The 27,288-nt window shown below is 48.6% G+C and overlaps 1 protein-coding gene across 3 annotated transcripts in view; it reads left to right on the forward strand.

The window, feature by feature from the left end:
* Positions 1–13,685: 13,685 nt before the first annotated feature.
* The window catches only part of LOC102070946 (galactosylgalactosylxylosylprotein 3-beta-glucuronosyltransferase 1), a 31,871-nt gene continuing 18,268 nt past the window's right edge, over positions 13,686–27,288 (forward strand). Inside the window, exon 1 of one of the 3 annotated variants that reach the window (XM_026792821.2) lies at positions 13,686–14,433. The gene's annotated coding sequence lies outside the window, so the exon portion shown is untranslated. The remainder of the gene's footprint in view (positions 14,434–27,288) is intronic. The other 2 variants (XM_005486126.4, XM_026792822.2) reach the window with 2 other exon arrangements.

A 27,288-nucleotide genomic window follows, 5' to 3' on the forward strand; every position in this document is an offset into this window, starting at 1 on the left:
AGCAATTAGGTGTGCCTTTGTGTGTAGTGTTTGGCAGATTCTGGTGTTAGATCTGGCTTCATGCAATCAGAGGATTATTTTTTCCTGAGGAATGGTGGTCAGATTTATCTCAATAATAAATCAGAATAGCTTCTCAGTATTTTTAATTTCCTCATGAAAGCAACACAAACATTTTTCCACCCTAAAGCTAGCACTTCCTCCTCTCTCTCGCTCACTGCTGGCTACACAGGAGCCCATGAGCAATTAAATTTCTTTTATCAGGCTGCCTGCCAGCATAATTAACCCACCAGCTCCTCAGCAGAGCCATCACACTTTTGGGGAAGCAAAAGCCCATTGCCCCTTAGGACTGACAGTCCTGCTTCCCTTGCTCTGCACAGTTGCTCCCTGTGCATTACATCCTCCCTAGGATTAACCATTTTTTATGGATTTTTAGGGCTTTTTTCACCTCAGGACTGTGAAATCAAGCAGCACCTTGCCCTGTGTGTACTCGTGTCTCTTTGTGTATTTAAGCAAGCTGGAGGATGCTGGCCTCTCACTGCAACAAGCACAGCCCTGAAAGCTCTGCAGAACTGCACTGGTGCCAGGCAGCCTCTCTCCAGTACTGTACCCTGGCTCCCAAGGGCACATTTTCTTCCTTATATAAAATACACAGTTCTTCATGTCCTTCTTTTTGCTACTGCGACCAGTCCTATTTTGGTCATATACATTTGTGCTATAAATGGTATCCTGAAGTCAGAACTTATCAACATTGGCTCTGGTCTCAGGGCTTCTTTTCAAAGGTGCATTGACATTCGTCCATCTAATTTACTTCCCTTATTTTTGGCTGCCTTTTTTTTTTTCAGCAAATTGGTCAGGGAACATGGTAATAAGCAAAAATTCAAAAATAGACATCTGATAATGATCTTCTACCCCTAAAATTGTCTTGCTCTTTGAAGCTAGTAATTCAGCACTTCCCCTACAACTCCCGCTTTAGAAACTACTTGGTTTTGATTTTCCCTGTGTCCTTAAGATACTTTAAGTATCGACTCTCTGCACCAGTCAGTGTATGTTTAGCAGGGAAGGTAGAAAAGAAAGCTGCTGATAGTTATCCCCACTCTGACTGTTTAGTTTTCAGACTAAGTTCACTGAGGTTGAACATTTCTGCAATCAGTTCTGTAAGAGATCATGTCCTTTAGGCTGCCATATCCTCCCCTTGGAGCTGCAGAAATAAATCCATGAGATGCTGGAAGGCCACCTGTGGCCCGAGAGCCCAGACATCAGTGTAATCTTGTAAAGGTGGCACAGCAGATTTCCATTTGCATGCCAGCTCCAGGGCAATCAGCCATACACTCTGGCAAGGTCTCATATGGCCATGTACCTGCTTCTGCTTGGCACTTGCAGCAGAACAGCTCAGGGAAGCAGAGGGTAGTGGTGCTTCAAAGGGAGGGGAGCACCGAGTGCTGTGAAGAGACAGCAAAGGCAGTGATTCTGTTTGCTGCAGACACCAAGAGCTGTGCTGCTCCCTTCCTTCACCCACCCTTGGAGGACTGTTGGGTGGGAAGAAGCATGTCTTTTTTATATCATGCATTGCCCTGCATTGCTGCCTTTCCTATGTACAAATGTGCTGACAAACTTGCTAAAGATGTTACCTCTTCTGGCTAACTGTCCCTTTGGCTATGTATCCCCCTGTTCCCTCCACAACTGTGTGTTTCTACCAACAAAAAAATAAAAAATAAAAAAGAAGGGTCATTTTTTTTCCCCACATCTGAAGTGCAGTTCAGAGCTTCCTGGGATTTCACTCAGGCCAGAGACATAGTAAATCAACTTCAAAGATTCTCCTCAGAGTGCTCCATCCCATAATATTCACCACCTCCTTCCCTGCTCAGCCCAAATGGCTCTTGCCATTTTGCCTGTAGTTTATCTTCAGTTGCAGGTAGTAACAATAAAGCTTTTCCTCATTGCCAGCCTGATTAGTTTTATCAGTCAGCCTGCCTTGCTTTTTTTTTTGTCTGGGATTTTTCCTTACGCTTCTCTCTCTTATCTCTACACTGTGATGGAAATGTTTGGGGTTTAGCTGTGGACTGAAGTCCAGAAGGCTTTAGGCTGTCTGCCATTCAATAGATCAAATAGAGAAGGTCCTGCTGAATCATGTGCAGCCTCCCACTGGGCACACAAAATGCAGGGCAAAAATCACCTGAGCTCCATTCACCTGCTTACATTTCTTCTTAGGGCCTGATTCGTCCTCTTGACAAATTTTTCCATCCAGTGATGATCAAAAGACCTTAAAATGGCTTTTTCGAGGGGGAGGAAAGACTGGAAGCAGTCCTCTACTCCATCAGAGTTTCTCAGCCTACTCAGAAATACTTAACCAAGCCTTGCACAGCTCTTTCTGCTGTAGTGCTGTGTAGTGGAGCTCCCTCTGGCCATCAGGTCGTATTATCAGAGATAATCAGAGCGTATCAGTTTCACACAAAGCTCAGCCAGACAAGCAAGACAAGCCAGTCTCCAATGTGCCATGAATCTCTCACTCACATCACATATCATTTTGCTTTTAGCAAGATCACCGTGTCACATCATATGATGTACAGTACCCATCTCCTTAGAGGGCAGCAGTGAAAAACAGGTTATAGCTGTAAAACGTTTTATTCTTAAGGCCTATTTATTATTTCTATCCTCATTCTGAATCTGAACACCTCAGTATCTATCTTTCTGAGTTTGTTTTACCTCTGTTTTGCTGTCATGCCTCAGAAAACACTTCCTTCTGCTCAGTAACACCAGGCAACAGAGTTTTCCAGGCTGCAGCAGGGAAGGACCAGAGTGCCACAGTACTGATGACCACAAGGTAAGGGAACACAGCTGGGAACCAACATGGTGCAAGAGGTTTCTTACCTAAAGGGAAGTCACATGAAGGGACCTTCACCCAGCTTCCTCTCCATCTTCCAGATTGCAGTGAGCAAGGAAGGATCATGTGGGATCACAGAGACATGGTAGGATGTCACTCATAACTGGAGGTCATGGATGTTCTTTAGGAAGGACAGGCAGGAGCAAAGAAAGAAACATGAGGAGGGTGCATTGGGGTTCCATCACAAACCCCTTGACCAAGAGGAGGAAGTAGTTAACAGAAATGTCCTTAGTGCAGACCCTGATCCTCACAGGGAATATCAACCATCCAGACATCTGCTGGGAGGGCAACAGGAAACCCAGGTATGCCCTAGGAACATCAAAACACTGCAGGGATAAAGCAATGCTGTTTCTGCTCACAGACAGGGGTAATGGTGGTGAATGATGTCACAGAAAGTAGCTTGGACCACAGTGATATCTTAGTTAAAGATCTAGAGAATGTTTGGGAAGGTAAACAGCAGTTAATACTCTGGATTTTCCCAGAGAAAATGTTGATTTTTATTTTTTTTAGAGACTTTCCAGGAAAAATCATATGAAAAAGAAGCTGCTGTGAGGGGCTAAGATACTGAAGGGGCCTGACTTATTCTTAAAACAAAATTATTGAGAGCTTAGGAACAAACAATATTGTTCAGCAGGAAGACTGGATATTTCAGCATAGAGCCCATTTGGATAAGCAAGGAACTTCTCAATGAATTAAAATGCAAAAGGAAAGTATACAGGCAGAGAGACAAGGATAGACATCAAAGGAGGACTATAGAAACCTTTTGTGGTTCCTTGGGGATGAAATAATGAAGACCAAAGCAAACCAGGAACAGAGCAAGAGAGATTGGAAACCTCAGCAAGAAACATCCAGATGGGATTCATTTTAAAAAGTCAAGGCTAAAATATTGCTAGCACATACTCAGCAAATAGAAGATATGTGAAATGTTTCTAGTAACAGCATAGGTCCTAGGGAGAGGAAGCACCCACTAAACAGAAGGTTTTAATATAAAAGGTTCCTTGTTGCTTTGGGCACCTAAGAAAGATGGGGGGATATCTGACTGGAAAGAGTTTACATCAGCTGTGTACTTGTGGCAATTCTGGCAATTTCTGGAACTGGAGGTCAGAGAAAAATGATGAGACCAGTCAAGGAGCTTGAAGGTCAAATTTACAGCAAGTATTACAGAAGTGAAATCTATATTTGTGGGATAATAGATGACAAAAAGCAAACACAGCTATTCATCAATAGCTAAAGGGCAAGGTTGCTAGGGAGGCAGGAGACAAGCGAGGAGCAAAAGAGGATATTTCCATCTCAGTATCAGGTAAGTTTTATGGCCAAAGTTGCACTGGGTTGTGGAAAAATTTCCTGATGGCAGAGATGGAAGCTCTCTCCACTTTATTTCACTTGCACAGAAGCCTCTGTTCTGGGTAGCACAGAGCAATCTGTGCCAGCAGTGGGTGGGAGGTTTTGGAGTCAGGATGTGACAGGGACAAGAAGAAAATGGTGTCAAGTCCTAAGAAGGGAATGGCATCACTTTGTTTGGTTGCCCTGGGTTTTTGAGTGCCATATGCTCTTCTGCCTTCACCTGAACCAAAACACCCAGCAGGGATTGCTGAAGGAAATCAGGATTGGGCTCAGAACACAAACCTGATTTCTTGTAACCATTATTTTTTGGTCTCACTGCAACAGAACTGACTTATCTCCCTTTAGAATGACATAGCAAGAGCTTCCAGCATCTCCCATGGACCCATTCCCTCTCTACACAAGATTGACAGTGAAGTCTTTCAGTTCCTTTGCAGTAAAGTCCAATTCAGTCAGACAAAAGGGACACAAACAGCATTTCGATTAAGAAGGTGTTGGAAAGGAGTGGGTAAGAGTGCTGGATATATGGGAGAAGTTAATTCTTCCTTACTGGAGACATCTAGGGAGGACAAATCAGAGACCTTACAGACACAGAGCTGCAAACCAGGTGAACTGAGTGCTGTGTAGGGTAGGGAAAGGCAGCATCATGATTTCCCAACCCTGTCCCCTCTCCCCACCACATACACACTGACCACGAACTTTTTGCATCCTGTTTCCTGGCTCTTCCACGCTGGGCATGCAACCACAGATTTAACTCACAACTCACACTTCAAAGAGAAATGGCAGCTTTGGGCAATTGCAGTCTGTGTAACTGGAAAGCTGTTCTGGCCATGCAGATGGCAAAAGGGAGGCGATTCCCCCCTGCCCGAAGCAGCTCTCACCTTGCAGTGCCTGACCGAGTGCTGAGCTGCCAGGAGAGGAATCCCTGGCTCACCCCTGACAGCCGCTGAGCCGCTGGAGGGAAGAGCACTCGCTAATGATATGTGCCCTTTGCTCTGTCAACACAAAGATTTGTCCCCCTGCCACCCTCCCCAGCCTCACCCTGCAGCTGGATCCCAGCCAGTGGAAGCCCTTTAGAAAATGGAAATGGATGCGTCTTTCCCAGTCATTAGTGTGGATTGTGCTAATGGGATGTCATGATAAATACTGACAGCTAGCTGAGGGCAGCAGCGTTCCCGTGACTCCAAAGGAGAGGGCAGCAGATGCTCCAACAAGCTCCCATGCGCCATGGATGGGGAGGATGCGCTGGGAAGGCAAAGGCAAGCGGGGCAGGCAGGCTGGTGAGGACAGGACAGAGCTTGCTGCTTCAAGGGCAGCAGCCCCAGAGCAGCCCTGGGCGCCGGCGGTGCTGCGGACACAGAGCAGGGGGTAAGGGGTGCAGGAGCAGGGGATTTTGCTGCTTTGGAAGGTGCAGGTCTGAGGGAGCCTCAGGAGAATCCCAGCTGTTGGCATATGTGTGGGGAGCCCGGGAAAGGCAGCCCCGGGGTGCACTGCAGGATCGTGTGAGTGCTCCAGGGCACCACTAGCAAGGGTAGTTTGAGGGAAGAGATGAGATGCCCGTGTTCAGGGGAGAGGATTACTCGACTTGCATTATCATTTGTGCTTGCACGCACACAAAGAAATGAGCTTAGAGCTCCAGTACCTCAGGGAACTGACCAGCATAACTATAGTTAGATAATTATACCATTAAATCTATGCTAATACTACTAAGGCTGGTCATGAATTTTTTAACAAACCAGTGTTTCATTGGAAAATACCAACTGATTTTATCAAAGATGAAACTTTTCTCAAGGACAAGAACACTTAAAATTAAAAAAAAAAAAAAGACAATAAGAGTCAGAACACACACTTATTACAGTGAAGTGTTTTCAGGACATTTCTCTCCAAGCAGGATTTCCAAGTAAATGTCCATCCATGAATCAGAGAGTTGAGGGACCTCAAACTGTGGATCGTCCACCCACAGCAGATACTGATCAGCAGGCTGTTAAGGAGCTCTTCCTGATCTTGCTGATTTATTTTCACTGATAAAAATCTCAAAATAATCTGATTTTTATTCTGGTGCAGATCAGAAAACATTTTTTTCATCCTAAAGTCTGGTAAGGCAGGAAGAACTAGTTCACACTCTGCTCTCAGTATAATTCACCCTCAGGGAGATGCTGTTCTAGAATAAAAGCATTTTTTTACTTTGGAGTAATTACTCTTATTCCAGAACAGATTATGCACATGAGGGAGTTAAAATAACATAGCTAGAGCAATAAGTGCTGTTCTATTGCCACACGACACAACTTCCCAGAATATTCAAGTCTTAAAGGATACTAAAGTACATGTGTAGTCTTTTTCTCTTTGAGAGTATTAGCTCTTCTTAGGACAATATTTCTTATAGATGCCCTATTGAAAAAATCAGTCTTGTCTGACAAAATTAGACCTTCAAAGGCAGGTGACAGGTCACTTACTCAAGGAGACATCATTGACTTTATTCCTTGTGCTGCACAGGTACAAACAGACAGGCATGCACACATACATGGAGCATATGCACATTTGTGTTTATTTCATATCCCTGACCTGCTCCTGCTGCTGAGATGGAAAGCAAAGAAAGAGCAAGGAGGCCTTTCATCACAAATGAGACTGAAATAAAGAATGGGGTACAAGGTGCATGTGGTGTCAGCACATTACATTATATCCACCCATCACTTTTCTCCCAATATTCCTCACTGGAAGTAGCTCTGAAGACATCACAATAATGACTATTGGCAGGATTTGTGTGGGCGAGGTGCTGAGAGCCAAGCAAGCCCAAAGTCTGAATTAACGTTTGAATCTCCCACGCAGAATGTCCTCTGCAGTGCTGAGATGAGGTCAACAGATGGAGGAGGATGGAGAGGAAGGGACCTCCATATCACTGCTCAGGAGCTCATCCCATTTCTTTGCCCATAGTCTTTCCAGCTGTTTCAGGTTGGGTAGCACTGCCTCTCGTTCTTAAAGACAGCCCATCAGCAGGAGTATAATCCATTGTCCAGCGTTCTGAAAGCTTTCTGAGCCTTTTTAATGTCATTGTCATGTCACATTGGTCTAGCACACTTTGCAATACTCTATTTCAGGACTGAAATAGAGTTTCGTGTTGCAAAAATGATTAACTGGCCAAGCATTACTAGCACTCAAAAGTGACAGCTTAGAGGTTGAGAGGCATTTAACAAAGAGCCCAGCACAGTGGCCTTTCTATTTGCTGGTGTAGCACAATACAGCAATCACCAAGAGTCCTTAGTTCTTCCACAGACACATTTGCAGCCTCTTGTCCTGGTTTTGCCCACGGACACAGACTTCTTCACTGCTGATTGACACAGAAGCAGCCTGTCTTGGCATTCGGCTCAGGCTTGGGCTTTTTTTGCTGTTCCACTCAGCACAGCTGTAATCACCTTGGCCTGAACAGTGCTCAGGAGATCTCCAGAAAGCAAAGAATGTTAAATGCATTGAATTTGTAATGTCCAAGCTGTCTCCCAAGCAGAAACCTAGGCAGGATTACACTGGAGTAGCAGAGGATGTTCTTGTTGAGGGAGAGCTTGCAGGCTTAGAGGAAAAGACATTGCTTTTTCCACTAAAAACTGGACACCATGTACTTCTCTGCCCTCAGAAATTCTGCTTTCTCATCAACAGATTCAGCCCTCCTAAGAGAGAAGGCTCTGCCCAGACTTGACTACCCAGCCTCAGAAGGGTGGCATCAATAGCTGACGTAGTCAGAGGGCCCCACACGCACCAGAAGGCCGGATGAACAAACATCTAAGTGTTCACCAGCAAAGACCAGCATGCATCTTTCTGTGATGCATAACCTACAGCAGGAAGCAGATTCTGTTCTAGCAGACAATGATCAAAAGCTTCTGTCACATTTATGAGATGACTCTGCATGCTTGTGTTGGAGGAGGCATGTGGCTAACTTGGAGAATCCATAGGGATTTGTGGCTGCCTCTCATTTAAAGACCAAAAATCGCAACTAGAGCTGCTACCCAGATCAGAACATCACCACATCAAGAGAAATTTCCTATCTGACCTCCACATGTAGGTTTTGCATACAGGACTTCACAGCTGTGACTACATGGAACTGCTGGCTATGCTGGCATGCTTAGACTTGCATTCAAGCACTGACCCAGCAAGTGGAGGACACCAAGGGCAGAAAAGCCCTCCCCAGCCACTAGATGTTGCACGGATGCAGCACTGGATGTTGCAGAGGGCAGTACTGCCCTGCCATTCGCCTCCTCCCGTGGCTGGATGGATGCATGGACTCTGCCCCCTGTGTCCAGTGCCAGGAGGGAAGGCCAGCCTGGGGGCACACACAACTGGCAGCGATTGTGTGTGCCCAGGACAAGCCCATACTGTGTGAGGCAGGCCCCAGCCTGGGCAGGCGGTGCTATTTGACCCTCGCACGGACCATTCATTCCCCTCGCACAAAAGAAAGTCTTGTTCCTTTCGATGGCGATGAAAGATGTGGAGCAGAGAGAAGCTCGGAAACAGAAGCCACTTTCTCATATAGCCGAGGAGCTGGGTGACAACTGCCCTCTGTTCTCCACCCCCAGCTCCCTCCGCCTCCCAGAAGGAGCAGACAAAGGACGTGTCACGATCGGCTTTTGGAAAAAGGATTTGACATCGCTGTCAGTAGAGTGATTATGGAAAGCAGGGCCGTTCACATCCTTCTGGATGCAAGATTAATACTGGCTGTTAGGGATGGCAGTGCAGAGAGATCTGCTGTGGTCAGGGTGTGTGGAGTGGCAACATCTCCTTGTCCAGGTCAGGGTCTCTGTGACAGTGCTTTCAAAACTACTCGTGCATCGATTCACTGTAATGGGATGGAGGATCCATCCATGCTTTCAACAGATAGCTCACTTAAGACTTAGTTTCTTACAAAAGCAGTTACTTACCTTTAAGGAAAAGCCTTATAGAATTTAATGGAGAAGGACTGACAGAATGGCACAGAAATAATTCTTAAAGCTGACAGTTTAACAGAGAGCATCTTCCTTTTTTCAGCCATTCTATAGAGATCAACCCTCAGGATAAAGCTCTCTGCTTGACACTAAAGAATGGGTCATAAATCCACCAAAAGGTAAATCATATCTTCCCTTTGCAAAACTTTTCCAGAGAGGCAGAATGCTGAAGTGCCATCTTTGGGACACACATGAAGCCCCTGTCCAAACAGCTCAATGGTTCAGGGTTTCTTTAAACTTCCCCATCAGTACAACCCTCCTTCTCACCTCTCTGCTCCCATCCTCTTCTCTCCCTATCACATGGGAACATTCTCTCCGGCAGAAATGAGACCAAAGCCTGAGACTTTCTTTAGATCTGCACTTCTTTAGCTGGTGGGCAGGAGGATCTGAGGGAAGACAGTCACTCAGGCTCTCTGAGCCTTTCATGGACAGACCCCATCCCCAGGGTGCAAGGTACAGGCAAAAGCAGGCAATTTCTCCCCCCACAGAGAAGGTGTGTGAGGGCTCTGGCCTGCAGGCACAACCCTGGCACATGCTGTGCCACTGGAAGCTGATTCCTGGGAGGCTGCAGGCTCTAAGCCCCTCTGCAGTGACACTGCCCTGCAGGTGGCTGAGGAAGGAGCAGAGAGCACTGGAAGCACCAAGGCAAAGCCCTGTCAGAGGCTGTGAGCAGAGCCCTCACAGCAGCTCCTGGCTGCACCTTTGGAGTGGTGCTGCTGAAGGAGCTGCCTCCCAACTGCAGAATAGCAGATGTGTTTACCACACATCAATCTGTCTCTGTCTGGGTCCTTACCCGGCCCCCATCATCATCCTATTCAAGAGTCTGCAAAGTATTTAAAAATAGCATTAACACTAACAATCTCTCTTTCTTTCCTCCCAAGCTTGTAGCAGAAATAGCTTGATTAGTGTACAGCTCTGGTGCTTCAAGGGGGAGAGAAATGAAATTGCAGAGCTTTGCAGAGTGGCTTTTCAGCCTTCTTCAGGCAGCAACTGCTGGCTGCTTTGCTGAAGCACAGGTTCTTCAAAGGATGGCAGATTTTAGATCAAGGACTGCTTGTTCTGCCACACATATTCTCAGGCAGATTTACAATGAGGAGAGAGAGAGAGAGGCCCTGCTGCAGCTTTGGACCTTGGAAGAGATGCACCTGACACCCCTCCTCATCCCCTGCCATTACTCTTTAACCACATCCAGAAGCTGGGAAGGGAAGGAGTTGGGTAGGGCACCTGTCCTGGGCAGCAGTGTGGACTAGGCAGAAGACAGCCCAGCAAGCTCTCTGAAAATACCCTCGGGCTGAATGTAGCCTGACCAGGGAGGGGCTTGGCAGGCAAGACCTCTGGTGTCTCATTGCATCCCTCAGATATGGATTTCAGGGGTGACTTTGAGGGAACAAGTTGTCTTCTCTCCAGGGCTTATCCTCCCTCTCAGCAGAAAGGGTGCCACCTTCCCAATTCAGAGGGAAGGTTTTACTCACTTTAGTCTGCAATGTTTTGAGATTTGTATTCACAGAGACAGTGTGATGCCACTACCTAGCAATGCTTCACAGGCCATGTCAGGTGTGGGCATGACTCTTGACTGACCTTTTCAGAAGGTTTCCCTCCCAAATCCACATCCCCTGTGTGCTGTCCTCCGGGGCTGCTGCCAGCTCCTCCTCACCTTTTGTTTGTGAAATACAGCATGCCAGCAGGGAATCAGCAATGGCTCCCCTGCCTTGAGGGCACTGAAGAGGCAAGTTCTCACTCAGCACAGCTGTGAACAGATGGTCCCAACAGCACAGCACCACACACATTCCCTCAGCAGAGGACACCAGCAAGGTCCCTGCTGCCCTGTTGCCAAATCCCCTGTCAAAAGGAAGGGTGGGAAGTGTGAACAACTTGCTCCCCCAATCCTACAAGGTGCCTCAGACACACACGCTGCACCATGCATTGCTTTTGAGAGCTGCAACAGGAGAGGTGAGCTGGGAGAGTGGGGAGCAGCTGCAGCCACTCAGCCCAGATGGAGTAAGACCTCAGGAGGCTACAGTGCTGCAGCACGGCTTCCTCCTTTGCAGCACGAGTCAGTGAGCATTTTCCACAGTGTTTCCTCTGTGACTTACTGCTGCAAGATTCAGGGATGTGGTCTGTGGGTCTGCCTCAAGGCTGACACAGCATCAGGCCCCTTAGAGCATGGCAGTGAAAAAGCAAGAAAAGCATATTGCAGGAATAAATTGCACACAGATTGCACCTGTAAGCTACCCTCTCCAACAGCATCTCTCCCAGGATCTCGAAGCACTTATCACTTGAGAAGGAGCTTAGCTTAGTGGCAGCCTCAGGATGGAGGTTTCATGTTGTACTTTCAGTGGAGGAAGTGTGGGCAGAGACAGGGGCAGATGGCCTAGGGAAGTACAGCATGCCAGGGAAGAGCTGCCACCCAGAGCACTGCAGTGTGGATTGCTGCACATGTCTGCGCTGGACAGAGCTGGGGTGGCAGTGAAGGAGGAAGGTCTTACCAGGGCAGCAGCTCCACTGCCACGTGGCTAGGAACACAGACTGCCCCAGCCACTGCCTTCAGGAGGGGTAAAGAGGACTGTAGCACACTGGATACTCCACTGTCCCCTCCCATAAATCTACTGTGGATGCTTTATCTGAGAAAAATATCTCTGCACAGACCCACTTGCCCCAGAACACCAGCATTGCAGAATCGTGCAGCTTTTGCCAAAAGCCAGCTCTGACTGTGGTATGAGGGGAGGCATCTTCCTGCACTGCCAACTCTCAGCTCCCCCAGTCCAACCATAGGACAGAGTGTTTAAATTGTGGCTCTGTGTGTGGCAGTGAAACAGCCATGTCAAAGCTTGTGGACATAAGAAGGGAGAGCCTGGAGCATGAGTAAGCAGAGCCTGAGTGGTTTGATCTTCCAGTTTCCAGCAGCCTTGGACCTGCTCTCTTCCTCATGCTTTTCCACTCGAGAGAGAACCCCAGAAGTCAAAGTCCTTAACCACCCTCTCCTAGAGAGGTCCCAGAGTCAGGGTGTTGACCCAAGGAGTGCCTGCAGCTCACTAAACACCCAAGATGCCTGTGGTTAATTATCAGTCAATTAACTCCTCCTCAAGTTCTTCCCCCAGCCACAGGAGGATAAAGTCTCTGCCTTATCCCAGGGAATTCTGATTCAATGCCTTGCAGGCGTAGGCAATCAATTTCTTCGGTGCGGATTTTCCTAAAATCAAGGTGCTGCAGAGCTGGAACAACCCAGCTAACTCATCCTTGGAGCAGGGTAATGCTTCTGCCAGCAGTGCAAGAGGAATTCAGGCTTCTGCTGAGCCATCTGTGGAGAAGCATCTCTCCATTTCCTGACACCCACACGCTGGCTTTCATCCACAAGCACACAGAACCCTTCTGGGCTGACCGTGCAACCTGGGGACTTCATGCCTCCAACACGGATGGATGGATGGATGGATGGATGGATGGATGGATGGATGGATGGCTGGCTTCCTACCATTAAGGGCAGTCTAGGATGCCAGGGCAGAATAAGAGCAGCCCTCAATACACTTGGTGAAGAGCAGCAGTCCATGCCCTGCTCTGGCTGGGGGAGAGGTGCAGAAGGATGCAGCCAGTGGCTCTGCACAGCCATAAGCATAGTAGAGGTGAGCATGGCCATAGTCCTTCTGAGCACCGAACACAACTGCTTGGAATGTGCCCTTGGCAAAGGAAGAAGCAGGTGAGCAAAGGCACTGGCCCTGGCCTTGCCTGTGTTGGGTTTGCATCTGCGTTCCACTTTGCAAATGTCATTTGGGCTGTAAAATGTCACTTGATGTCTTTCTTTTCAAGGTGTTTTCAGAAATGCCTGCTCTAGAAAGAAACATGGCTAAGACCTGCCAGCTATTCTGAGAAGGCAGCCTTCTCTTGTTCTCCAAGAGCACTTGCCAGCCAAGGATCTCAAAATATTTTGCCCTGTTTACTGCATCCCATGGCAGGAGTTTTGTTACCTGAAGCCAAACGTGATCAACAAGTCCCCACCTGAGCCTGGGACTGTGCTACTTTGTGCGCCTCATGGTTTGCTGAGAGCTGAAACCTCTCCAGGAGAAACTCCTGGAATATGGCAGTCACAACCCTCGGAAGGGTAAGGGAGGGATCGATGTGTGCTGTGCAGCCCAGTGCAAGGAGAAGTCCCCTACAGCAGGGCTGAGGTGTGACAGCCCTCACTTCTGCCCTCTGTGCCTCCAGCCCCAGCTGAGGTGTGACAGCCCTCACCTCTGCCCTCTGCGCATCCAGCCCCAGCTGGGAGCCTGAGGGAAGAGCTGCTTGTCACACCCCCCTTCGAGCAGCATGGTGACTTTATCACGGCCGAGGGACAGCACCTAAGGGAGGTAGGTAGGGGAAAACAGAAACAGGGCTGGTCTTCTGCTCCCATTTAACCTGCTCCGAGGCAGAGGCCGCCAGACAAGGCATTGGCTGTGGCTGTTCATGTGGCCAGAGCAAGGAATGGCCCAGCGGCTGCCGCAGTGGGAAGCGGTCGCACCGACATCACCATCATCCCACATCAGGGAAACTGAGGCACGCAGTGGGGATGCGCGCATCAAGCAGCAAGTGAGGGACCAAATTCCAGAAGCATTGTGGCCGCTGGGTTCGGGCTGTGACTGCCCTATAGATAGCCAACCCGCACGGGTTGTAGCTATCGCAGGTGGCTCTTTCTTGAAGCAGCCGGAGCGGGAAATCACCCCAGCACCAGTCAGCGGCAAAGAGAGATCCTCGGCACGCACAACCATCCCGCCCCTCGCCTTCGGCGGGAAGAGCAGCGGCCGGCCGGGGCAGGGAACCCTCCCCCTTCGAGGGCGGCGGGGGCAGCGCTGCGGCCGTGCCCGGCCCCGCTCGCCTTTCCCGCTGTTCCCGGCCCGGGTCGCCGCCTCGCCGCTCCTTCCCCCCTCGCTGGCTCCGCGCTCGCCCCTTCCCCGCTTAAGGTGGCCCCGCGGGATGCGCGGCGCGCAGGAGCCGCTGCGGGCGGCCCTCGGCGCTCCCCCCACCCCCGGCACGGGGTGGCCTTAAATCGGCTCCGCGCCGCGCGTAGCCGCATCGCCGGCGCCGTCTGAAGGCGGGCGCCGCCATCCGCCGGCAGCGCCGACGGGCCGGTCCCGGTGCCGGTACCGCTCGCAGGGCGCAGGGAGGACGCGCCTCCGCCCGGCGGCGGGCGATGCTTCCCCGGCAGCCCCCGGTGCGCTGCCGCCCCGCGCCCGGCGCCCCGGCGTCTCCGCCGTGACCGGCCCATCTCGCCAGGTAAGCGGGAGACCCCGCGCTCGGGCACCGGGACTTTGGGGGTGGGAGCAGCGGCGGGGATACAGCGGTGACCTTGCGGTCCGGCCGCGCTTGGCGCTGGAGGGGTGCTCTGCCCCGCGACCGGCAGCTGAATCCCCGAACTTCATCCCTGCTCAGTGCCAGGACCGATTCCGCTCCTGATGGGGAGCCCCTGTCCCTGCATCCCCCCACACCTTGGTCCGGACACCTTCCAGGGGAGCGACATCCCAATCCCAGGCTGGAATTTTCCAGCTGTGGGGAGATGCCTTCATTCCTGGTGTGTGTCCAGCCGGGAATCTCGCCGCCGGGATCTCCGAACAAGGGTACCCGGGCACGCCGCTGCTCCCGGAGAGGTTTCATTGCGCCTCTTGGTGACAAATAGCGGAGAAGCCAAACTACAGAAAGGCGACAAGGGGGATTGTGTGCAGGCACAGGTAGCCTCGCTGGAACCGAACCCAGGTGGGCGTCCCAGTGAGGGGCTCTGAAGATGTGGATTGGGAGAGGGCAAGAGTAGGAGGTTTGGGGAAGAGTTCTGCCCGGTTCTACCCCTGCCTCGCACACGGGTGTCTGCCGAGGGATGCAGCTGCTGGTTTTCTGGAGCAGCTTGGGGTGGATCTTGCTAGGCGAGTTGGAAAGTACTTTATTTCGGCCTCCCGCTCCAGCCACTGACCCATCCAGCCTCGGGTCAGGGGAGGAGAGGGAGAGGCTCAGCAGCTAATGCGTGACAGAGAGAAACCCCTCAAGGTGCTGCAAATCGGGAGAGAAGCAGCCAGTTCCTCAGTAACTCCTTAGGGAAGGCTGCCAAGGGGCAGTTTCTGTGCAGCTGCAGAGAAGGGGTGTTGGAATCAGCAGGGCAGCTCCAAGCAGCACCACAGCAGAGCAATAATGACAAGCTATAAATACCCGTCCGATAACTTGAAGTCCACACAGCTCAGCAAGTGAGTGGGGGAGAGGGAGCGATGCAGGTGCTTTCAGCTCATTTTTTGGACTCAGAGGAGGCTTCCTTGTGCAAAGCACATATGTAGAGAGTGTAGCAAGGTACAGCAGCTTCACACATGAGTCTGATCACCCACTTCTGCTTGGGCTTAAATCTCATCAGGTGCAAAAAGGGGAAAATGGATGGGGAGGTTCACACCTTGTACCTCTGGACAGCCAGCAGAAGTGCAAGGCATTGACCTCAATAGCCTCAGACAGACTAGGAACAGGGGCCATATAGCGCTTCCACAAGCTGGGAGATAGGTGCACAGAGACAGCAGGATAGGATCCTCACAAAAGGGAGGCCATCAATATTCTAAAATGTGATTCCTCAGCAGGAGATTATGGGAACCTCTGTCTCAGGAAATAGAGAGGGTTACAGGGCAGGAGGAAGCCACTGGCAGAGCTGTATGTGACAGCCTGTGTCACATCTGTTTGCAGCCGTGCACGCTGCCAATCCCCTTTTCTCCATGCCCTGGAGCAGGATGTGGGGGCTCCATCACCTTTGCTTGGTGCCTGCTCCATGGTTTCCTGGAATCTCTCTGTGGGCAGGCACACCAGGGATACAGCACCAGTAGCTGAGCGCACGCTGTGCCTGCCCAGTGTGAGGCCAGGAGCTCCATGACTGTGATTCCTGCCCTGCCTCCCCCTGTCCCTCCCAGGAGGGACTTTGGTATTGCTTTCAGGGCACTTCAGTCTGCATTGAATTAAGGCTCTGCAGAGCAGTTAAGGTACAGAGGTAGATGGGCAGCTAACTCATTGTATCTGGTGTTTCAGGAATCTGGTGAGATCAAATTAAAGCTCTTCTTTGACATTTTGAGTGCAGTAAAAATAATAGTAGTAATAATAATAATAATAATGATAATAATAGCAAAATCATCTAGGCAACCTTGCAATCCCAAAGCAATTCAACGAGCTGACACAGAGCACAGCTGAGATGCAGCCACCTTTACAACAAAGGGCCTCAGCCTGGCTTGCAAGACACTGGAACAGCCACGGGATGGAAAACAAAGCACTTGGGCTGAGGACACTTGCTCCCTCCACAAGGGTTTTAATGAGGCAAGCTCCCGCACCTTTGGGCTTTGTTACAGTGTCATCTGGGAAGACTGTTGCCTAGGGAGCTGTACAGAGCTATACAGCAGCTAAATGTACGCAAGAGAGAAAACACTTCCACAATGTACAGCCCTTAAATTCATATTCTTTCCATGGTTTGGGAATATTTTGGTGCCTAGTGCCTGTGTTCTCCAATGACATCTTCCCTGCAGTGTGTCCAAGGTTGTACTGGACAGCTCAAGGCTGTGTTACCTGTGTACCCAGCATCCTTTCTTCTTGCCTATGAAGCACTGGTAAAGGTGCTTTTTGGCAGGAAACTTTCCCCTGCTTCAGCAGCAGGCCAGGAGATGTCCTTAGTGTCTGAGACCAAAGTTGTCCTTAGCAGGCAGCTTGCTGGCAGGAGCCTGCATTGGATTGTCTCCAGCTATACCCCTGGATGGCTTTCCTACCCTCTTCACCACGGCAGTCACCTGCCAGTGACAGTGCTCTACACATCCAGTGTTTCTCAGTGCCTTCATAACTCCAGCCTCGGCTGCCCCTCTCTCCCAGGGTGCTGGTGCACAGTCACCTCCTGCTTTCCTCCAATGCCTCAGGAGGCAAAGTTCCTGTTGCAAACATAAGAAGCCACCCCACAGCTCCATCCACCTCTTGGAACCACTTCCAAGGCCTCTTATTCCTCGCCTTAAGCACTTTTGATGGTCTTTGCTGTTCACAATACTTGGGAGCAATAAAGATGTGTGTTGCAAGCCTTCATATGTATGCCTGCAAGGGATGAGATATTTGATAGGCTTCAAAGATGCCCTTTACTGAGCATGCAAAATTGCTCTGAGAAAGCTCTGCAATTATTCTCTGCAGGATGTACACAGGAAAGATGATATCTGTCCCCTTCCTCCTTGTATCTAATTGTTCCTAATAAAAGAAGAACCTAAAAAGGAGGTAATAAGCCAGACTGGAATCTGGGTCCCACACACCTCCAGGGCCCTGGAGGAATCTAAAATCACTCTGCCCTTTTTGCTCCTGGCCTCTCTACCTAATAATAAGCATTAGGCTTTTCTGCACCGCTTCCCATCCCAAGATCTCCAAGCACTCTGCATGTGTGATTAAGAGCACTGCCTGCCCACATACAGAGCTGTTTGTCAGGATGACTACCCCCTCTTTCCAAGGGAGACACGGCAGCTCAGCGCGTCAGAGCTGAGACAGCCCCAGATCATCTGTCTCACAGGCGAGAGGCCCCTGCCTCTCTGGGAAGCACTTGCTGGGAAGCAGCTCAGCCTAACAGGACTGTGATTTCAAGCCGACCAGTACCAGAAAAGACTAATAAATATAGGGCATGGATGAGACCTGGGGCTGTCAGCACCCTCATCTCGGGTGCACACATGACTGCCTAAGCCCAGTTTTTGAAAGGGACACCAGTCAGATCCCCCAACTGGGGTACGTCTCCAAACTGCATCTCAATCGGTGGTCAGCACACTTATGAAAACTTGGTCCTTTAATCTTTCATGCTGTTTTAGGCTGTGCAAGCTCATAATTAAGAGTTTGAAGTCTCTTCTAGCTTGCTATCATGTGACATTAGTGGTCCCAAAGGCCTTTCCTTAAAACCCAAATTTATCTACTTTGCCAATGCTCCCAAGTGTTCAGTCAGCTACCTTGCTGGCCTCCTCCACCACACAGTGTGGGGGGCTGTCTGACATCTTTCTGCCTGAGATGAAAACATTGCACTCTGCAAATTCCTGGGATTTATAAAACGTGATCTCAGTTTCCTCATGAGACACAGCTTCCCAGGGCTGAGACAGAGCAATGGGATCCACAGCTCCAGCAAAGGGACCTTCAGATTTTGTTTGCTGTTCATCCCTACTCTGATCACGAAATCCCACTAATGCCTGGCACACATAGAGAGATTCCTTAAGATGGGGTTAGTTAGCTCAGGAAGACACATGAGGAGGGATATTGGGGTGAAAAACAAAGCAATCAACAACACAGAAGAGCGAGTATTAATGTTTCTCTAACTCTTCTCTTCAGAGTTTTTCTCAGTAGAGGAACTGGACAGCATTCAGGAAAATAGGAAAGGTAGCAATTTGATGATAAAAGTAAGTATTTTCCCATGCTGTGCATTGTGACATAAGGAACTCTGCTACAAGATGCTGCTGGTGCTGAGTGTAGGATTCAGGAAGAGTAGGAATTGTGATGGATAGTGGGTAGTTCATGACAGGACAGGGCAGTCGACTTGAAAGATATTTAGATCTTCAGGGTTGAACCTCTCACATCCTCTGGCATAGGATTTTTTATACCTTCCAAAACCCCCAACAGTGATCAATGTAAGATGAAGGACAAAAGGACACAGACGTGTTTAAGTGAAAATCACTGGGGCATATTTTAATTTCCAGGCAGAAGCAAAAAAAAAGTATTTTCCAGCCTGTGTGCTGACACTTAGCTCTTGTAGGCTTGGGTTTTGTCAGCTGGAGCAGGTTCAGGTTAACTTCTGCTGAGATTTGAGCTGGTCCAGTGGTGCTTACGCTGCCACTTCCCCTGCCCATGTTGTGGATTTTAGCAGACTGCCAACGTCCTGGCAACTTTATGTGGTGCTGGTCTATGAATAATGCTGCATTGCAAAAGAAAATGGTTTTCTTTGGATGTTACCTCTTGTCAATGAGAGCAAGGGCATTTATTCCCAGTACAGCCAGCCTCTAGCCAAGCAAAGTGCTGGGATTACTTGGAGCTGAACAGGGTTAGCAGTCGGGCAATCTCAGCTCTGGATAAAAGATTTTAGAGCAGCAGTGTTGTCTTGTTCTGTAAGTTCACGGTGGGTCTGTGTGTGGGAGTACAGGGCACATGGGAACTGTGATTTGCTAAGCAAAGCAGGATTGCTCCTCGGCAATCCTTGTGTGGGAGAACTTGAAGGAAAAGCCAAAGGCCAGGCAGGCAGCAGTAACTTGCAGACCCTGAGGTGATGCTCCCCTGGGGCATTGCAGGGCAGCCTGGCTTCTAAAGACACTGTCCTTAAGGGCAGGGTTTTAGCAAGGTCCTCTGCTCCCAACAGTAATCTTCCAGTGCCTTTTGATAGAAACAGCACAGTTGATCCTTGCCTGGCAGGAGTAGAGGTTGCTGGCTCCTCTCCCCCTTCATGCCCCAGTTATTAAAGTAGGATAGTTAACATTCATCTTGCCCTGATCCTCCCTCATTCCGAAAGCTAAAAACAGCTGTAAAGGGGTATTTTCATCTATGACTGGCAGGTTCAATTTATTTTTATGGTTTGTCCATAGCTATGGGTTAGGCAACAGTGCTTGGCTTCATGAAAGCCCTGTGACGGCAGCAACGGGACTGGCATTCATTGGGGGGACACTGCACAAAGTGCCACTTCAGAGACCAGTGCTGGGTGAGCCTGGCTGGCAGCAAGGGACCTTGTCCTCTCTGCTATGCTGGGCTGCCTTCCTCATGGTCCAGCCATTGTGTTCATTGTGTCTCCCCTCCACTTTCTCCAGCACAAATGCCAGGGTGATCTTAACTTTCTCCCTGCTGATCCTTCATCCCCTGGATCCTTCTCTCCCGAGGCCCTTCCCCCAGCCCAGATCCACACAAAGGTGAAAAGGAAGGAGGAGACGATGACTTTCCTCTATCTGCCAGCTTCTCTCTCCACCTCTGACGTGAATGAGGCCCTTCATGGTTTTCTCTTGAGCAAACACAGATGCTTTTGTTTTATGGGCTTGTGGGATGGGATGGAATTAATAAATCAGAGTGCCAGTGCTGTGCCGCCACATTCCTGCAATTTTAAGGCAAGATCACACACAAAAAAAGGGCAGAAACAAAATAGGCAATCTCTTCAGAGAGCGCTCAGATGATTTGACTGTGCCTCCTGCTTGCTGTCCCACTTGGTCTCCTGCTCCCTCACCCTTGTTCATTCCTCCTTCTCCTCCTTTTGCATTCCCATTAACCTCATTTCTTCTGTTCCCTTTCCCTTCCTCAGGAATCACTTTCAGTCACACCTTAGTTTCTCACCTACACCTATTTTTCTTCCCTTGTTTTCCTGTCATTTATGTTTCCTTTACCCTTACCCCACACTAAGGTGTGACCACAGCTTGTGCATCCAGATATGAAGTTCAGTGCCCTGCATGTAAGCCAAAGAATCAGGAATGCCTCACCTTTTTCACTGTGGACTGAAATGTCTGCTCTTACACCTGCTTCGTCCACCCCACTTCTGTTTTTCCTCCTAAGAATGTTGCTGCCTGAGAGATTCAGTGAATGACTCTGGGAATAAAACACAAAGTATTACTTTGTTCTCCTCTCAGACATGGTATTTAACAGTGTTCCTTCGAGCAAAATTAGATCCTGCCCCAGCACTGGCAGACTCTTTCCTTCCATGAAGGATAACCAGAAATGCTTTGCCTAAAATGAATTCTTTTGAGCCAAATGACAAGTTTTAACATCTGTACTTGGCTACCACCAGGTGGTAAGGAGCTAGGAGAAGATCTTTTTTCTCCCCTGTAATTAGCTAACTGTATGTGGGGCTTCAGGAGGACAAAGTGAACCGTGTGGTTAGTACAAACTACCAGCAAGGGGCTGAGGCAGTTTTATTCACTGTGCTGGTTGTTTTTTCTCTAATGAGCTTAGGCACTTGAAAGTCATTTCCCCAGAGTGCTTATACATTGTTGTGCTTATCTCACCTGTGGGGGAACTGAGGCACTGAAGCAGGTGAAATGATTTGCCCAGATCCACATACTGACGCATAGTTGAAGCCAGAAAAAGAACCAAGAAATCTTGTTTCACACTTGACTGCTTTATCCTCTGGCCTCACAGGAGGCCAGCAAAGGCCTTTATCTTGTTTAGATGAGTGGATAGTCATTCCAAGAGGGCGCTGGGGCAAGGATATCTTTCTGTACTAATACGTGTCTTAATGAGTCCTGTTGCTAAGCGGCTTCTATGATAGATCATTCATCTTCTTCACTAAGCATTGAAATAATTTTTTAATCATTAAAGCTAATACAGAATCCTCAGAAACATCCAAATCTCACAGCAGGGGCTGAAATTAGCAAGCAAACAGAAACCAAATCCTGATTATCCCTGTGCACCTCTACAAAGCCCACAGGCAGCGTGTGCTGAAGTCAAACACGAGCCCGGCTGAGCTGTAGCTCAGGGCTGGGCTGGGCAGTCAGAGGCAAGCTGGCAAATCCTGCTGCTCCACGGTCCACAGCAACCTTTTTCCTCCCTCAGACATGTGTGCCAGCTCCTCATCTCCATGGAGCAATAGAAAAGGAGGTAGGAGTGTTAATCATTGACCCCAGATAGCTGAGGCATCCCCTGGCAGATCTTTAGGAAGGAGAAATTATTTGCATTTTGTCAAGTGTTATTAAGTGGCAGATCTCAGCCTGGCCAACATTATTCCCCCAGCCTATTTTTGTTTTCTTTTTGCCCTTGGAACCACCTCCTCCATCCTACTCCCACTAACCTCTTACATTTTCTGTTTTGTGAACAATTAGTTATTTCAGGTGTTCTCTCCAGTCAAGTCCCCTGCTCTGCCTTAACTCGTATGTCTGCTCTCCAGCATGGGATGCCAGCACCTCCTGAACTCTAGCTGCCCACAGGCTTCTCCATAACTCCTCCAGTAATCCCAGTGTGTCTCCCATTCTGGTTAGCAACTCTCATACTGTTTCCTATTTTCCTCAAACCTACAGTGCTCAGCAGCATGTCATCCAATTATAACAGGAGGGTTTTTTACAGCCAAAGTGAGGTTTCTAACTTCTGTGTTAGAATAGGGCTCTTGGAGCATTAAGGAAAACACAATAAATCTCTTATTACTCGATATGCATCAGCAGCTGCATTACAAGGGAACAGGACCATCACAAAGTCACAGGACACCAATAAGCATTTTGCCAAGATCATCACTGCTGACCTCTGTGCAGACTTTTAGGGGTGAATACAATTTACCCCAAAGGATTCTTTGGGAACGGATAATTTAAATTTGCTCTTACCACCTCTAAGAGCCTCTCTTGTCACCCTCTTGAGAATAAATCCAAGTCTGTTCTTGTACCATGACCAGTCTCCCCACTTGTGCTCCTGGTCATGTCAGTCTCCTAAACAAACTCTGTAGACTTCTTCCCACCAAGCAGCCTCTTCTGGAGGTGCTGCAGAGGATGCTTGTGGCTCTTTTGTCAACACCAGCTCCTTCTCAGTGGTAGATAAGCTGCCATCTCAGCAAGTTTTATTCACAGTCCATCAAGCCATGCCAAGCCATGCCAAGCCAAGCCACACTTGGATTGTAACTCTATTGAAGTCAAACCAAATCCTGGAACTGTTAAACACTGGTGCAAAATAGTCACTAGGCAAGATTTCTGCTCTTGTGTACTCCCTTCTGCACTGCACTTACCAGACTGCTAAAATCTGATACCAAGTAATTCTTTCCTAACCCAAACATGGGTCCTAACCTGAGCACCAGAACAAACACAAATGGCCTAGAAATTAGTTACAGCAGCAGAAGCAAAAATCCAGTCTCTTCCTTCTTCCTTCCCAAGCAGTTTTTGGATGTTTCCTCTACCTAGAAGCTGTTGCTGGCCCTTCAGGGGTATTTTCTGTGGAGCTGGTAACAGATGGAGGTAGTTCACGTGTGCATGTGTGAAGCTAGAAATACCTAACCTGGCCTGTTGATCTCCACAAACATCCTCATAACTAGAGAGAATTTTCCTTCCCTGAGCACAAGGAGGGAGCCAGATTCATCATCAGAATCAGGAGAGATTCATATCCACCTCTCAGATTTACAGCAGCAGCAGCGCGTTTCTACTTTTAACAAGAAACCACTCTTTGTCTGCCCTGATCTTCCAGGCCAACTTGGTCTGTCTTGGAAGCTCCAAGGGCTCTCAAACTGCAGAGAAGGGTTCAAAAAAAGTCTAGTTCATCTTCCCTCTCCAGCCAGAAGTATCTATTCATCAGTTATTCTGTCCAAGGCCACCTGGCAGCCCATGAATGTGGAAGTGAGGTAGGCAGGACAGCACTGCCCAGCACACCCTGCAGAGGGCAGAGGTGTAAGAGCTGGGAGGACACATCTCCCAGGTTATCGTGGTTCTATTTGTGCAAAGATGATACTCCAATCTCAGGAAACAGATCCAGCCTGGGGGAATATCAAACCCCTTTTGCATCCAGGCCTAGGGCAGCCTGAAGCACACGATTTCACCGAGAGGCCCACGAGTACAATAATGCACAGGCTGACCTCCCTCCCGAGGGAAGCTTTATAAACACTACATGCAAAGACACTTTCAGACCAGGCTGCTTTCATGTGCAATTAAGGAGCATGGCAGAGAGCAATCTCTATACAAGCAGGCCCTATGGCAAGCTCCATGCACTCTAAGAGAGAGAGCAATTTGTTTCTCATGCTGTGAGCTCGTCTGCCCTCAATTCCCTCACTGCCTTCCCAACAGACTCTTCCATTTTAACTGTGCAAGACACGGAAAAACAGAAACCAAAACCCACATCCTTTTTTTTCTGGTAGGCTTGGATTGTTGTTAGAAAGGGGCATGTGACTTTTGCTACTCCTCAGCTCCATCTGTTCACCCAAATGCACCCACTGCTAACTTTTTCTACAAAATAAAACTTACTCTGATCATGATGCAGGGATATATGCTGGCAGCTGCTGCCAGTGCCCAAGTTAGATATTGGTCCCCTGGCATTCCCAGATGGTGGGAATTGCATATGGGTTTGATCTCAACCACCTTAGTGCATTATTTGAATGTGGCCTGCCTGTAGTCCAGAGTCAACAGCTTCCCTGTTAGGACAGGGAGGGACAGCAGGACAGTCCTAGCAGGACACTGACCATCAGCTTCCTGTCCCTTCTTTCTTTTGCTCTCTTCTTCTCTTTTTATTTCACAAGCAGAAGGCAGAAAAATAAACACTGTGTGCTGACTCTAATTTTCATTCTAGTGCTTCTCTTAATGAAGCCCAAGCTATACAGATCAGCTGTGGCATTTAAGGTACAAATCAAGCAGCGGACCATAACATATATCAATTGCAAAAGACAATTCTCTAGGTGCCAATTTATCCATTCTGAGTTTGTTTCTAAAAGTGTCCACATGACACTTGGATGCTGCACAGCAAGTGGCAAATATAATGAGTGCTGATGATTTATTTGGAGGAAGAAATCAGAATTAGCATTTTGGACCATCTCAGCCAGTTACAAAGTGAGCGTATTTCACACAGCTCAGAGAGCTGCAACAGCAAAAATGTCCATCAAAGACACCAGAGAGGTGTTTCTCCTCTCTGTGATCCCACACAACTAACACCTGCATGATGTGGCATCAGTGCTGTCCAGTGCCCTCTCTGTCTTAATCTATATGGAGCAGCCACCCACAAGAACATTCCACACAAAGTTGCTGCTTGCACGATGCTTTTATTGATCACATCATTCAGCCAGCATTCCCAAATAAAAACTCAGGGGGATTCCTGCCTTTACTCTGCATTCATTCTCTGCCCACAGTTCTCTCCATACAATAACAGATGAGGGCTCTGATTCTTCAGGGGGCCAGCACGCCCATGTAACCACTAAAATGCCAGTATTTTCACAGATTTTGGGAAGAGAGTAGACATATTTAGCTACACTGGTGTTATAAATGACGTAACTGCTGCCCCACTCATTTGCACTGTGATTTCAGCCAGAGAAGTTTCTCCTTTGCTTTCTTTTGCCCTCCCTAGGAGTAATGGGGAAGTCCAGCAGGGAAGAGCATTTCAACATTGCCTTTGAAAGCAGGAGGAAAACAAGCTGTCTAAATCAATCAAGAGTGTGCATTAGTGATAGCTTGTTCCTCTGGAGGTCTGCATTTGATGTCATATTGACACACAGCTGAGATCAAAGCTTGTCTCTGTATCCTGGCTGCTATCAGAGGAACAGCATTGGCCTTTAGGCCCCATATCTTTACAAGGAGCTCGTGATCAATGAGATTTCCGCACCCCCCCATAACAAGCACCTGCGAAATGTAGTTATCATCAAATAATGCCTAATGCCTTTTTCTCTGAAAAAGTAATTCCTCTCCATCTTTGAAAATGTTCTGGAAGGCAGTACTATGGGTTTTTCCTTTCTGCTTTTGTGAAAAAGCTGTAAAATGACAGCTCCCACTCCTGCTGAACAGGCATCAGCTGTTAACTCAGTAGGGAAAGCTCTGAATGAGATATACAGAAACTTTGGAACAATCCAGTATTGTTTTTGCTTCCTTAGAATTATTTTGCCTCCTTGGGAAAAAAAAAAGCTTCTTTTTTTTTTTTTTTTTTGGCTAATGCAGATATTGGGCTGATTCATGCTGATACATTTGGAATTATTATTCTGTAATAGTCATCAGCATCTATAAAGGACCTCAGTTCTGCCAGAGCTCAGCAGCAGGGAAGAGGAGCTGACATCTGAATAAGCCCCTGAGTTCCCTTTCAAGACAGGATAACTCCAAGCTTAGAGGTCTTTCAGGAGAGAGCAAGCTTTCTCTGGAGATATCTGGTACCCCCTGCTTCTCTTTGGGCTTGAGCTGCTAATCTTTCTCCAGGTATTTCTGGCACCCCTGGATTATGTCTCTGCAGTGCAGGGAAGTTGTGATGGGGCAGAGGGCTGTGTCCCTCTGAGTCACAGCCCACCTTGGCCTATGCTCAGGGGGCAGAATGTGGTGACAGGTTGTATGGATCAATCGTGAAGGACATTTGGGTCTGGGCTGATTAAAAATAGCCTGGCTTAGACCTCCTTTTTCAGGCTCCGGAAGTCTCCCTGCAAGGACGGGCTTTGCAGCCAAGTTCAAGGTCTAGTCTGTATTCAAACTGGGTTATCTCCATTCCTGCTGATAGCCCAGATAGGGCCTGGATACCCTTGATCTATCTGGGGATAGCAGGCTGAGCCACGTGCTGTCTCTAAAGTATTGGCTCCTGTGGGACCTAGCCAGCAGATTTAATTAGCTCTGTCAAATTTCTTTTTTTGTTTTCTGTAGTTTGTGGGTTTGGTTTTACTTTTTGCCTTGGAAGAAATCCCTGTATAAAGCACCACCCTCTTTCAGTCCATGCTCCCACACACAAGCCACATGTCTAGGACAAGGATGCTCTTCAGAAAGGTGCAGTGTCAAGCTATTTACAGACCAAGCTTTGAGGAATGCTCAGCTTGGCTTCATGTGGGCAGTAGAGGGATGGGCGTTGTGCATGGTGTATTCCTGTCGGATCTCAAGATCTCAGTCCTGAGTTGCTGAGCCACCGAGACCCCTTGGGGGGGCTCGGGAGTCCTGGAATGTTGCCAGAAGTGTCTGGTAGCTGGACTTTAACCCTACACAGGAGACGACAAGGATGAGGGCTTCACCGGGTGAATGGTGAAGGGATTAGTTAATTAGAGGGTGAGACACAAGGTTTAGGATTTATGTACAGGGGGGTTTAGAGGAGCAAGATGGAGGAATTGGGGTGTGTCCTGCCCTCCTCCTTCTTCCTCCTCTCCTCCATCTTCTTTGGCCACGGTGGCACCTTTCTATTGGTTATTACTAAGAGTACACCGAGTTATAACAATAGATGGTATTGGGGAAAAATGATAAATATTGTATACGTAGCAAAGGGTATAAAGATACGTGGCTGCCCAGAGGGCAGACAGACAGTGTGCCCATGGCTGACTGCTGTGCGGATCTCTGTTGGGCTGAAAGAACATCTTTTAGATAAACAATTAATAAACATAAAACCAGAAAGAAGAATTGAAGCCTCTTCTTGTCCTTTGATACGCGGGCTGCGTCAAGGCCACCTCCGGGCCACCTCCGGGCCTCCCAGGCCCCTCAAACAGCCGAGATAAACCGGACACTTGGCGTCCCTGGACGGACTCGAGACCAC

The sequence above is a fragment of the Zonotrichia albicollis genome, chromosome 2, assembly GCF_047830755.1.
Source record: "Zonotrichia albicollis isolate bZonAlb1 chromosome 2, bZonAlb1.hap1, whole genome shotgun sequence".
Taxonomy (NCBI): Eukaryota; Metazoa; Chordata; class Aves; order Passeriformes; family Passerellidae; genus Zonotrichia; species Zonotrichia albicollis.